The 13137-nt window shown below is 39.3% G+C and overlaps 1 pseudogene; it reads left to right on the top strand.

The window, feature by feature from the left end:
- The first annotated feature begins 1313 nt into the window (after positions 1–1313).
- Positions 1314–13137, top strand: part of LOC110143046 (ferritin heavy chain pseudogene) — a 34588-nt pseudogene continuing 22764 nt past the window's right edge.

Below are 13137 nucleotides of genomic sequence, written 5' to 3'. Positions count from 1 at the left end.
CTGCTCTATGCTCCCTCATACACACACACACACACACACACACACACACACCTCCCCGCTCTCACTGCTCTATGCTCCCTCACACACACACACACACACACACACACACACACCTCCCCACTCTCACTGCTCTGTGCTGAGGCCCAGAGAGCCTCCAGGCAGCCCTGTGCTGGCAAGGCTGTCATGGGGGCTAAACAGGACGGGGCGCCTGCCACCCCCTGGGACACTACGGGGTGGCCCTGATATGGTTATCCAGGTGAGAGAAGAGTACAGTGGTGTGGCTGGTGGGTTCTCAGAAGAGCTAATTATTTGAAATATGTTCAGAATGCTGCCTAGTCCACAGTAAAGCTCTGCAGGAAGGCTATGCAAGCATGTGTTCAATGTATTCAGTTTCTTTCCCTGGACAGAAGGGTGCTGGGGGAGAGTCATGTGAGGCTGTCCATCCTTCTCAAGCTTTAATGTGCACACACATCACCCAGGAAGTTTGCTAAAATGCAGACTCTGATTTAGTAGGTCTGAGACGGAGTCCTTCTGTGTTTATAACAAGGTAACGCAGATCTCGCTGGGCCATGGGCCGAACTTTGAGTATGGACACTGTTACCTGGAAGCCAACTTCACCATGAGAAGAGGCGGTGAGGGCCCAGTGTGTCCCCTGACCACAGCTAGAAGTCTGGCCTTTCAAGCCTTTCTCCCTTTCGGGGCAAGCGACTCTGGGCAGGAGGCATGCCCCAGCCTGGCCAGGGTGATGACAGCCATCCACTTCCACTGAAGACCTGGCCATGCCTCAAGCATGAAGGAGGCACTTAACCAGGAAGTTGAGGAAGGAGTTGACCAGTAGAGAAATAAACCCTCAAAGCTTCTCCATTCCTTACAAGGTAAACACCAAGCTCCCTGAGATTCACACCAATGTCAATGAGATTCAAAACACTAAGCTGCTTTCTACCACACAGCTTCCCAAATACTACTGACCATGACAAGATGGCCTCTCAATCAAATCACTGACTGGGCTCAGTCAGTGAGGTGAAGTGCACCCTCTGGGCCCCTCAGAGGTCCTTGTTTGTCCCCTCTGCCTTCCAAACCCTCACTTCTCAAAGTGTGGATCATGGGCTAGCAGCATAGGTACTACCTGGGAGCTTGTAGACCTGCAGACCCTCGGGCCCCACCCAGACTGACTGGATCAGAAGTTGCGTTTTAACCAGATCCCGGGGGTGGCGGGGTGGCGGGGTGGCAGGGTATGGGGTCAGGGCAGGGCAGGGCGGATTTGCTTCCCTTGAAAGTCAGAGCAGAACTGGCCTAAGTCACTTCTCGTTCTCATGGTTCACACTCAGCCCAGATCTCAACTTCCCTCTCCTGAACAGGTCAGCCTGACCCAGACGCCAAGTGTAAATTTAGCCTTGTCTCTGGCTCACCTTGGTTACCTCTCCTTTCAGAAGCTCCCAGTCCATTCCTCATCTTCCTCTATCAGGGCCAGTTCTCTAGCGCTACCCCTTCCTTAAGGCAGTCCCAGAATGTGTCCACAGTCCTCATTTAAGAATCCTTGCAATAATTTTTTTTTCTTTGTAAATGAATTATTTGTTGGAAGACTTTAATCTCTGGCCAGTATAGCTGCTCTGCACAGGAAGGTGGCTGTGCTGTTCCCAGTCTGGCCCTGAGGCTGCCGGTGCCCCTGGAGAAGGAGGCAGCTTCAGTGGGACAAAGGGAGGTCATCACGTGGGGACAGCCTTGTGTGGAGTTCTTGGCCTTGTAGCACCTTGGATTGCAACAAGGACATAGCAGCTGCTATGTCTCACATGGCACTGAACGGCCAGGCTCACCCAGGTCATCCCGGGGCAGGTGGGGTTATCCTGAGGAATCAGTTTTAGAAATGAAGCAGCAGCGGGCTTGTTTAAGACTCTAGAGGCCTGAGGATAAATTTTGAATTTACTCTTGGAGTGATGAATGATCATGTCCCTCTTTTTATTCCCTGTGAGAACAGCCTCCACAACTTTCCAAGAAGGCTTCTTAGTTTGTGTTTTATTTTTTTTAATCCAGCCCATCAATTTCTCCCAGGACATAAAAATACATGCAGAAAATTTGTAATATAAATGCAGACACTTTTATCAAAGAAAATAAAAACTAGTTCACCAAGCAGAGATGATCAGATATGTGAATCTGTTTCCTTCCTTAGTCCTCTATGTCTAATATATACACATATTTATGTTTTACATCCTTACCTACATATGCACCAAGATATAGAACATCCTTTATAAAACAGTGATACCACAGAGTTTTATATACTGCTTTTTAACTTAACTATGTACTATCTCATGTCAATAAGCTTTCTTTGAAAACATAATTGTTCATATCATGAAATCTGGTCATGTGAGTCTGATCAAAATATATCTATTCACTTCTCTAATATTGAGTATTAATACTACTTTTGGTTTGATTTTTTGCTAATTTTAATTTTTGATACCTTTCCCATATGGTTTAATAAAAAGTGACTTAAACCTTTATTTACCAAATATTTGTTGAGCACCTACTCAATGCCAGATACTCTGCCAAATGGTAAGAATATAAAGATGAATTATTGAGGAACTCACAATCTTGTGAAGAGGCAGACAGAAAAGTAAATGATCAGAGCGCAGTAATACCTGTAATAAAGGGATGTACAGGGTAGGAAATGAGATTCTTAGTCATAAAGAGTAAGATTCTCCAGAGAGTCCTTAATGTGGAGGATAATCTCAGAGAGTACTGAGTAATGAGTCCCCTCCAAGATAAAAATCATTGTTGCTTGTGTATCTTCCACCACCTCTGTGTTTATGGCAGTAATGTATTTTCATGACATTTTCCATTTCTTTCTCATTTTCAATATCAACACAGCTTCCCAAATCTCTGGAGACACCAGAAATCCTCTGCAGTTCCTCACTCCATGTAACCACATTTTTCCCAATAGAAACCAGTGGCAGGATGACAAGGATAGGCTCCATCACCCTGGAGAGCAAGTTCCACAAAGGCTAGGTGGATGACCTGAGTTCCCACATCAAGGGCAGTTTCAAAGAAGTCTCCAGACCCAGCTGCCAGCACGTTCTAACATCTGTTATTGGGATGAATCATGTCCCTTCCAAAAGATCCTGAAGTCCTAACCCCAGTACCTGTGGACATGACCTTATTTGGAAACAGGTTGTTTGCAGATGATCCAGTTAAGATGAGGTCATTAGAGTTAGGCTTACTTCAATATAAATGGAGTTCGTATAAGAAGAGAAAATCTGGACACAGAGACAGACACATATAGAAAGAATGTCGTGTGAAGATGAAAACAGAGATATAGGGATCTACAAGTCAAGGAACATTAAAGATTGCCAGCAAACTACCAGAAGTTAGGAGAGAGGAATGATACATATTCTGCCTCAGAGCTTTCAGAAGAAACCAAACTTTCCCACATACTAATTTCAGACTTCTAGCCTCCAGAAAATAAATTTTGTTTAAGCCACTCCATTTGTAGCACTCTGTTACATACAACAGCCCTAACAAACTGATACATCATCATATAACCCCAAGTTGACATTGATCAACTGGACAATCATATATCAAATCTGCTAGTTAGACTAACTCCAAAGTGCACTTATTTTTGCAAATCACAAATTTTAGAGTCAAGTGTACTGTATATCATATCTTTAATAAGCAAACACATAATGAGAAAGAAGTCCAGGTAATAGCAGTCCCAAATTCTTAATGAGTCATTAGCTTCCATCATCGTTTGGAGATGAACACATGCAGAAAGGAAACGGCAGGGGAAACTTTGCTCCAAATCCTCAATGTTCTATTCTAATAAGCCATATTCATTACCAGAACTTCTTTTGTCCCTGTGGCCTGAGTCAACAAGCTCTGTGAAGGTAAGGACACTTCTTTATTACAACATCCTCAGTGCCTAGTAGGTGTGACTGTCAGTATTTTCTCAAGAAGTAGAATTTGGAATAAATGAAGGAGTGAATGAACAGCCTCTCTATTTGCTTTTAAGTTGACAACATATTCTTAGCCATTTTAGATCACTAGCAACCAAATTTGAGTGTGTACACCTAATACAAGTGTGTTTATTATGAATATACACTGCTCTTCAGGATAAAAGACAGACACATGGAAACATCCAAAAGATGGAGTGAAAAAATTAAACAGAAGTAGAGGTTCTATCACACGCCCCTAAAGCTGTGGCGGTGTTCTTATGCACCCAAAGCATCCTCAACCACCTCCACTTCTGCAGATCTTACCACTTAAAGATGACAAGGGCAAGAGCATGAAGATCCAAGGCAACGAAGTCTTCTTCCTCAGAGCCAGAGAAGCAACCCCCGCTCCTACACCGCCTTCCTATACCGCCCTGGTAGGAAGGGGCAGAATCAGAGAAGGAAAAGGCCTCTTGTTAAAGAGTAGAAGGTCATAGGTACCTCCCCAGTTCATATCCACAAAAAATGTAAATAATATGATCAAGTAATGTGTTAACAAGATTTACTACAGGACCTCCCAGAACTGTTCCTGTGCTAATACTATTGCTTTGGAAAGCCCCCACCCCACGCTCCAAGGAGGCTGGAGCTTGGTTCCCATGGAAAAGATTGAGAACCCTACCAACTGGGAATATGGGATTAAATGATCCAATTTGTCCAAACTATTCAGAAAAAGTATTCTTTTTGCTCACCATCCCCCTTAGTGCCTTCTCCCAACATATTTGACCATGGAACTCTTTTATTTTTTTCCATTTATTTTTATTAGTTGGAGGCTAATTACTTTACATCATTGCAGTAGTTTTTGTCATACATTGAAATGAATTAGCCATGGATTTACATGTATTCCCCATCCCGATCCCTGCTCCTACCTCCCTCTCCACCCGATCCCTCTGGGTCTTCCCAGTGCACCAGGCCCGAGCACTTGTCTCATGCACCCAACCTGGGCTGATGATCTGTTTCACCCTAGATAATATACATGTTTCGATGCTGTTCTCTTGAAACATCCCACCCTCGCCTTCTCCCAGAGTCCACAAGTCTGTTCTATACATCTGAGTCTCTTTTTCTGTTTTGCATATAGGGTTATCGTTACCATCTTTCTAAATTCCATATATATGTGTTAGTATACTGTAATGGTCTTTATCTTTCTGGCTTACTTCGCTCTGTATAATGGGCTCCAGTTTCATCCATCTCATTAGAACTGATTCAAATGAATTCTTTTTAATGGCTGAGTAATATTCCATGGTGTATATGTGCCACAGCTTCCTCATCCATTCGTCTGCTGATGGGCATCTGGGTTGCTTCCATGTCCTGGCTATTATAAACAGTGCTGCGATGAACAGTGGAGTGCACGTGTCTCTTTCAGATCTGGTTTCCTTGGTATGTATGCCCAGAAGTGGGATTGCTGGGTCATATGGCAGTTCTATTTCCAGCTTTTTAAGAAATCTCCACACTGTTTTCCATAGTGGCTGTACTAATTTGCATTCCCACCAACAGTGTAAGAGGGTTCCCTTTTCTCCACACCCTCTCCAGCATTTATTGCTTGTAGACTTTTGGATAGCAGCCATCCTGACTGGCGTATAATGGTACCTCATTGTGGTTTTGATTTGCATTTCTCTGATAATGAGTGATGTTGAGCATCTTTTCATGTGTTTGTTAGCCATCTGTATGTCTTCCTTGGAGAAATGTCTGTTTAGTTCTTTGGCCCATTTTTTGATTGGGTCATTTATTTTTCTGGAGTTGAGCTGGAGGAGTTGCTTGTATATTTTTGAGATTAATCCTTTGTCTGTTGCTTCGTTTGCTATTATTTTCTCCCAATCTGAGGGCTGTCTTTTCACCTTGCTTATAGTTTCCATGGAACTCTTTTCTTCAGTGAATCCTTATTAACATTTGAGAGAAATTAGTTTGAGATTGAGGTAACCAGAGAAAAGAGTTATCTAAAAGGTATTTAAATAAACTTCTTAAAAAACACTTTGTTTTTAATTCAAATATAACTAGAATTTTTTTCACTTAAGTTGGAAGTAAATTACTTTCTTCTAACAAATATTCAGAAACGTAATGGATTTGTCATCAATTAAATTTAGGTTCTCATTTTAAAGCCCTGAACACATAATGGACTTAAGAAAAAATAAATATAAGCAAAAACATTTAGCTCTGCTCATAATTAGAGGAACACACATTAAAAAATGGCCAATTGAATTATTAATAGGAAGGAAAAGAGAAAGATAAAATGCTCATAAGTATAATGAATGTGCTGGTTTGATCCATTGCAGCATTTTATTTCATTGGAACAATCCTTTTGTAAAGTAATTTAACAATACATATTCAGAGCCAAGAAAATGTCCTATACACTTTTACCCATTAATTCCATTTCTTAGAAATAACTGAAAATCTGGAACCAGGACAAGAGATGAAGGAGGGACATTCACTGCATTTTTTTAATGGAAAAAATCTAAATATTCCATCCTAGAGGAAAGAGTGAATTTTGGCACATCTCCTAGATATCACATAACCATTAAAATTTTAAATTAAAATGTGGAATATGTAGCAACATAAGAAAAAAAACTGATTTTATAGTAAGGAAAAAAAGAACATGATACAAAATTGCATAAAAATATGAAAACCATATGTCCACAAAGGATTATAAAAAGATGGGTTCTCGTAGCAGACTGGTAAGATTATAATCAAATTTTTTGTTTGTTTTTCTAAAACTTTGTAATGTTATTGTATTACTTTTACCTTTTAAAAATATTTTTAAGGATATAAAAACGGTTTGCTGCTAGCATACCAATATTTCACGAAAGAAATAACCATATGCATTTTTAAACCCAAATGAATTTCTGATAGGGTACACAGCACATTTTTCAAACATTCTCCTACTCTACTAAATTTTCAATGGTACAAATTATCTTTCCACTTGAAAGTTGTGCTAAGGCCCTTAGATAAATATAACCATTTCTGGTGCCCAACATGATTATTTTAAGTAATTTTACAAAATCTATTCCACTCTTGCTGCACCTGGTAATTAAGTTCAAACATCCTGAAGAAGGCCGCCTCATCTCCCTTAGGCCCAGAAAGAATTTCAATTGCCATTTAAAGCTTCCAATTAGTTCACAACATAAAATTACAATTCACTTTTGATGTTTTTCCCTCTGGGTCTTTTTTCTTTTTTTTTTTTTTTTTTTTTTTACCATTTTTGTAACCCATATTGTAATTATGCCTGCTCAATCTGATGCAAAACATCCCCTCTTTTCATGCTAGGCTTACAAAATACAATCTGGCTAGTTGGTCACTGTAAACATACCTGTTCCTGGGAATTCCCAGTGGTTGGGACTCTGTGCTTTCACTGTCAAAGGTGCTAAGGGCACAGGTTCAATCCCGGGTTGGGGAAAAATATCCCGCAAACTGCCAAAAAGAAAAAAGAAAAAAAACTCTGTTCCTGAAAACAAAATGTTACTCCATGCTTTGGAGAAATTCTCTCCCACTGACTGAAGACCTCTAGACCTAGGCCCCACCATACCTCTTGTCAGCTGACCCTTGAAACCCTATCACTCTCAGGCAGTAGGACTTGCAGGTTTTATCTTTAATATCTGTTACCGCTTCTATAACAAGATTTCCAGAATGGCCCCCATTGCAATTCAGGGGCTAATAGTTGAAACCTACCTTCCCACTAACCAGCTGGGAAGTAAATAGCCATGCCAGTCACTGGCAGGATAATTCATTGAGATAATTTCTGTTTGCTTTTCCTGTCTTCCCCTCTTCCTATTTTAAGCAGACAACCAGACCCTGCACAATCCCTTGCCCCAGGATTATCTCGTCTCCCTCAACACTCACCCAGAGGTCTGAGGTTAGCTGATATTAGTTTTTTTAGAAATACTTAACTCATTAGAGAGATTATACAAACAGTCGTTGAGAGAGAGGAGAAAATAGATTTTGAGAGCAGGGAGAGTGAGGGGGATGATGGCCTCTTGTCTTTCACAGCTCTCCTCACCTCCACCTCCTCCACACCCAATACTGAGGAGAACTATACCTAGGAAACTAAGCCCCAGGAACTCTGGAAAGCAACAGAATGGTGGGCAGTTCTTCCCAGAGACAAGAGGTACCCCTCTCCTGGGCCCCATGATTTAGAGGATCTCACTTAATCACAAACATACATATCATTTTGTTTATATTCATTAAGGAACATGCTAAAAATCCACTCTAGTGAATATCAACTTTTAGGTCCCAGGGAAATAATTCTCCCCATCTCTTTTTTAACAGTTATGCTTTTCATTTTTTTTAATTAATTAATTTTAATTGGAGGCTAATTACTTTACAATATTGTAGTGGTTTTTGCATACATTGACATGAATCAGTGTACATGTGTTCCCCGTCCTGAACCCCCTCCCTCCCATCCCACCCCTCAGGGTCATCCCAGTGCACCAGCCCTGAGCACCCTGTCTCACGCATCGAACCTGGACTGGGGATCTATTTCACACATGATAATATACATGTTTCAGTGCTATTCTCTCACATCACTTGTTCTATTTCCCCAAACCAACTGCATCTGAATGCCATGAAATTTTGTACGTTGTTCCACTGACAATGCCATAGATGGGAACGACTTGGAAGTGTAGAGGCATTTGAGAGGAGGAAGAGTTTAGGAAGAGAAAAGACAAATGAATTCATTTGTCAAATCCTTTCAACTGGCATGAATGCACTAAGTCTTGAAAATGAAATATTAATTCCCACAAATGCCAAAGATTCTTTTTCCTTCCATTCTTCATGTCCCAATTTATCATTACAAACAAGTCAACAGTCAGAGTGGTATTTGCAATATTTGCACAGGGTATCAAAGAAACATTTCATATTAAAAAAATCATTATTCAAGTATTTTACACATGGGTCTATATTATCACACACACAAATTAATCCTGACTTAATTCAGTGGCAACTAGAACACTGAACACTAGAATTGTGAATAGCTTTTTAAAATTTAATAAGATTAAATTAAAATTTCAAAATTAAAACAAGCTATATATCTTTGATTTATAATTTTTAATATAAATTAATATGTATTTTACTTTAATAGATAATGTTAAAATATTAAAAGTCAAATAGCTTTGTGAAGACATACACATATCATTACTTTTAAAAATTTACATTTACCTTAATTCTATATTTTTTTGTGAAAATATATTCAAATTAATTTGTTCAGTCATTACTGTCAAGAATTTTGATAATAAAATGGTGTTCTTTTGGCTGAAGCTTATGGAATAAATACATAATAATTTGTCATATATATGTTTGTGTGTGTGTTTATTTTATTACTTATCTAATCATCCCTGGTCCACTAACAGAATGTCCAATTATGCTCAGTAAAAATTTAATTTGTCTTTGAGTATTTGACAATTTTCAATCCTATAAAACCCATTATCTTACAAGTTTTGATTCTGTCATAATTCAATTCAGTTCAGTTGTTCAGTTGTGTCCGACTCTTTGCGACCCCATGAACTGCAGCACAACAGGCCTCCCTGTCCGTCACCAACTCCTGGAGCTTGCTCAAACTCAAGTCCATCGAGTCAGTGATACCATCCAACCATCTCATCCTCTCTCGTCCCCTTCTCCTCCCGCCTCCAATCTTTCCCAGCATCAGGGCCTTTTCAAATAAGTCAGTTCTTCGCATCAGGTGGCCAAAGTATTGGAGTTTCAGCTTCAGCATCAGTCCTTCTTCAAGACTGATTTCCTTTAGGATGGACTGGTTGGATCTCCTTTCCAAAGGACTCTCAAGAGTCTTCTCCAACACCACAGTTCAAAAGCATCAATTCTTCGGTGCTCAGCTTACTTCATAGTCCAACTCTCACATGCATACATGACTACTGGAAAAACCATAGCTTTGACTAGATGGACCTTTGTTGGTAAAGTAATGTCTCTGCTTTTTAATATGCTGTCTAGGTTGGTCATAACTTTTCTTCCAAGAAGCAAGCATCTTTTAATTTCATGGCTGTAGTCACCAACCTGCAGTGATTTTGGCACCCCAAAAAATAAAGTCTCTCACTGTTTCCATTGTCTTCGCATCTATTTGCCATGAAGTGATGGGACCGGATGCCATGATCTTCATTTTCTGAATGTTGAGTTTTAAGCCATACTTAAATCTGTCATAATTAAGGTCTATTTATCATGCAGGAAGGGCAGAATATCTTGTTAACCAGCTTGGTACCTTGATTTATAACTTCATCAACTTTAGACATGTGACATGACCTTCATCTGTGCCCTTGCCACAGTAGCTTTGCTGTTAGCTCTGCTTCCCAGCCCGCCAGCTTCCAGACAAAAGCCAGAACTGAGTCTCTCTGGCTCTGATTGGGTCACGTGACCCAGAACCCTGAATTGAATGCAAAATGCCACTGACCAGCCTAGAAAGACTTGCCCTTCTAGATTTTGGAATGGACTCAACTCCACTTGAGTATCATAAAGTGAGTGTGATAAGAAGGCAGATCAAGTTTTGTGAGTTCTAATACTTTTCCAATCAGGGGAGGGGGTAAGCTTTTTAAGAAAAAGAAGACAAAATTTAAAATTCAAAATTAGATATTAAAAGAAAATATTTCAAAGAAGGAGAAATTCCAAATTCCCCAAAACAAAGGAATGTCACCATTATCACAAAATCCTCCCTAGAATATCTGTTATTATTTTTTTCTATGAGTTTTGGCTGCATACCCTTCAATCACTTCTTCATACAACAATCACATCACAATACCATTTTTTAAAGGAGGCTGGAAAGATAATTCAGTCCTCTTCTACCATAGTTGAATATTATTTTTTTAATAACTGATAGCTTTAAAATGTACTTGCAACTTCACAATGTATTCATAATTTTCTGTATGTTTTATGGCAAAATATTATTATATTATTATCATTGCCAAATTAAGGACTTTTTTCAAGTTTCGCTTATGAATGAGCTGGATGATTTCAAGATATTTCAATTTTTCTTGACCAAGTTTGACTCATAAATACTCTTCAAATTGATATCACTCATTAACGAGCTTGCTGTCAGTGCCCTCTTGTCATACAAGATCAGTGACCATGGTAGCCAGCAGTGAGTATGGCTGGAAATCAGCAATCACACTAGAATGTCAGCAAGCACCAAACAATAATCAAGTGACTATGAGCCGTATAAATATATCCACTGAAGCACAAACTAAATGTATTCCCAACTCAACTTCCCCTTAGCTGGACTCAAAACTATTCCTTCAGCCCTGCTAATACTTCAAACACAAGGGGAAGTGTGAATGAGGAAGGTCAGGATGGCCAGATACAGTCATAAGTAAATAAGAGACTTAGAGAGTTAGGCTTCAGTAGCTTCATAGTATACCTACCTCTGGTGGTTCCCCAAATAAAATTCTGAAGCTGTTTCCTGAAGAATGGGGAATAGATTTTAGCAGGTCAAAATAGCAACTGTCCATTACTATCATGCTGGCTTTTATTCCATCGCTAAGTCCATTTTTCCCCATGAGTAAATATACATTCTACAAAAGATTTTTGCTGCCCTCAATTAAAATGACACTTTGTTTTTCCTTTTGCTTTTTTTCTCCCTAGAATATCCTATATCCTCTCTTTACTTGACCTAGTCATTCCCATCTTACAAGGCTTAAGGGCGGCTTTTTTTTTTTTAATCTGTGATCTCCCTATCCTAGGGTTTTCAAAATCTGTTCCTTTGAACACTAGCTCTTTGAAATGCTCTGTTTATTTTATTTTATTGTTTTTGAGATGCCCTGTTTAAAAAAAAAAAAAAGTATTCTATGATCAAACAGATTTAGGAAAAGTAGCATGATTTCTCTTTTTTTTTTCTCTCACAATTGAATTTTATTTTTTCTTGTTTTAAAAAAAATTGAAATATGGTTGGCTTACAACGTTGTGTACATCAAAGTGATCCAGGTATATTATATATATATATATATATATATATGTATGTATATATATTCTTTTTCAGATTCTTTTCCCTTACACCTTATTACAAAGTGCTGAGTTCAGTTCCCTCTGCTATAGAGTAGTAGGTCCTTGTTGATTATCTATTTTATATGCAGTAGTGTATATATGTTAATCCCAAACTCCTAACTTATCTCTCCTCCTTCCCATCCCCTTTGGTAACCATGTTTGTTTTCTATCATGTCTGTCAGTCTCTTTCTGCTTTTCTAAAAAGTTCATTTGTGTCATTTTTCTAGGTTCTACCTAAGTGATATTATATGATACTTGTCTTGGCCTGGCTCACTTCACTTAGTGTGATACTCTATGTCCATCCACGTTGCTGCAAAAGGCATTATTTTCTTCTTTTAATGGCTGAGTAATATTTCATTTTATGTATATGCTGTTGTTGTTCAGTTGCTCAGTCATGTCCAACTCTTTGTGACCCCATGGATTGCAGCACGCCAGGCTTCCCTGTCCTTCACCATCTCCCCGAGTTCGCTCAAACTCATGTCTATTGAGTTGGTGATGCTGTCCAACTGTCTCATCCTCTGTCATCCTCTTTTTCCTCCTACCTTCAATCTTTCCTAGCATCAGTATATACCACATCTTTTTTTACCTATTTATCTGTCAATATGCCTATTAGTACTTCCAGAGTTGGGAAGTTCTGCTGTATGAAAATAATCATTATTACACCAGGCTGTTTAATTGCTATATGTATCTTATATTTACCTTTGCTATAAACTTTACAGAATATATTGATTTTACAGATGAGGAAACTCTAGGTTAAATAATTCAATGAACATTTCACTATAGATAAGAGAGAGAGCCCAGTTTTGAGCTCAGACACTCTTACCTATCTAATTTTATTTAAACCAGAGCTTGCTAATATATTCCCAGGCCCAAGCCCCCTTTCTGCAAAACCATTATGAGTTCAGTTCAGTTCAATCGCTCAGTCATGTCCAACTCTTGGGTGACCCCATGGACTGCAGCATGCCAGACCTCCCTGTCCATCACCAACTCCCAGAGTTTACTCAAACTCATGTACATTGAGTCGGTGATGCCATCCAGTCATCTCATCCTCTGTCATCCCCTTCTCCTCCCATCTTCAATCTTTCCCAGCTTTCAAATGAGTCAGCTCTTCACATCAGGTGGCCAGCGTATTAGAGTTTCAGCTTCAGCATCAATCCTTCCAATGAATATTCAGGACTGATTTCCTTTAGGA

The sequence above is a fragment of the Odocoileus virginianus genome, chromosome 7 (assembly GCF_023699985.2).
Source record: "Odocoileus virginianus isolate 20LAN1187 ecotype Illinois chromosome 7, Ovbor_1.2, whole genome shotgun sequence".
In the NCBI taxonomy this organism is placed as follows: Eukaryota; Metazoa; Chordata; class Mammalia; order Artiodactyla; family Cervidae; genus Odocoileus; species Odocoileus virginianus.
The sequence above is the reverse complement of the archived record's forward strand: the minus strand, read 5'-3'. Positions and strand labels throughout refer to the sequence as shown.